This window comes from Penaeus monodon, chromosome 23, assembly GCF_015228065.2.
Source record: "Penaeus monodon isolate SGIC_2016 chromosome 23, NSTDA_Pmon_1, whole genome shotgun sequence".
Classification (NCBI taxonomy): domain Eukaryota; kingdom Metazoa; phylum Arthropoda; class Malacostraca; order Decapoda; family Penaeidae; genus Penaeus; species Penaeus monodon.
The window spans coordinates 27,500,401-27,501,667 of NC_051408.1; the positions used below are offsets into that span (position 1 = coordinate 27,500,401).

At 52.2% G+C, this 1,267-nt stretch overlaps 1 pseudogene; it reads left to right on the forward strand.

Annotated features, from left to right (window-relative positions):
• LOC119588196 overlaps nucleotides 1-1,267 on the forward strand; it is a 51,362-nt pseudogene that overhangs the window by 41,708 nt on the left and 8,387 nt on the right.

Below are 1,267 nucleotides of genomic sequence, written 5' to 3' on the forward strand. Positions count from 1 at the left end.
ATAGAGGATCTCCATCCATCATCTGTGCGGCCCGACTCCGTATAGCACCAATGACGCCGGACGCTGCGATCATAAAACCGGATTAGCCGAGAGATGTCCTTAGTGTTGCGGGAAGTAATTTTGTAAGAAAGGGAAGCGGAGGTGTGGCCTCCACTGCAACCGATGAGGTAATTACTGAACATTACCAATTAGAGGGATTGACCTGACTGAACCTTTTCGCGCCCCGCCTCACTGCCCTCTTCTCCTCCGACGACCCTCCTCGCAGGCCTTCCTGCCACATCTGCTTTCGCCCCTCCGTTCACTTGCTGCCTGCTTTCTCAATTCGTCTGTGTCCTCACTGCCTCTTGACTCTTTCTTTCCATCCAGCCTCTTCCATTGTCATGCTTTCTTCTTCCTCCTTCCTCTCTAATCGTTTCCTCTTTCCTCCATTCTTCCGCTTTTGCCTCACCTCTTGACTATTTCTCCTCTCCTAATTCCTTCTTGATTTCGTTCTTCCTCCTTCCTGTCTCATATATCCTTTCCATTTTCCTTCCCTATTTCTTCCCTCGTATTTCGTCCTCTCTCATTCCCTTATTTTGTTTCTTCCTCTTCTTCCATCGTTCTTCTATTTCCTTCTTCTCCTTGTCTCTCCTTTTCATCCCCATTCCTAGTTTCTTCTTCCATTCCTTCTACATTATTCTCTTCTCTCCTTGTATCATCCTTTTCCCATCCGCCATTCCTCAGTTCTCCATTCCCATTTCCTCCTCCATTTCTTCCCCACACTTCTTTTCTCCCTTTATCTCCTTCTCTCCTTCCCTCCACCATCCTCCACTCCCCTTTCCTCCATTTCTTCCCCACACATTTCTCCTCCCTCATCCCATCCTCTCCCCTCCTTCCCCGTTCTTCTCTCCCTTATCCTTCCCCTCTCCTCCTCCACTTTCTCCTCTCCACACCTTTCTCTCCCTCTATCGCCTTCCCCTCCCCCTTCCACCGTTCTCCACCCCTCATCCTTCCCCCTCCTCCTCCTCCATTTCTTCCCCACACTTCTCTCCCTCTATCGCCCTCCCTCCCTCCCCAGGTATCCGACACGGTCGTGGAGCCCTACAACGCGACGCTCTCCGTGCACCAGCTGGTCGAGAACACGGACGAGACCTACTGCATTGACAACGAGGCCCTCTACGAGATCTGCTTCAGGACGCTCAAGCTGGCCACGCCCACCTACGGGGACCTCAACCACCTGGTCTCGCTCACGATGTCCGGCGTCACCACCTGTCTCAGGTCGGTCTAG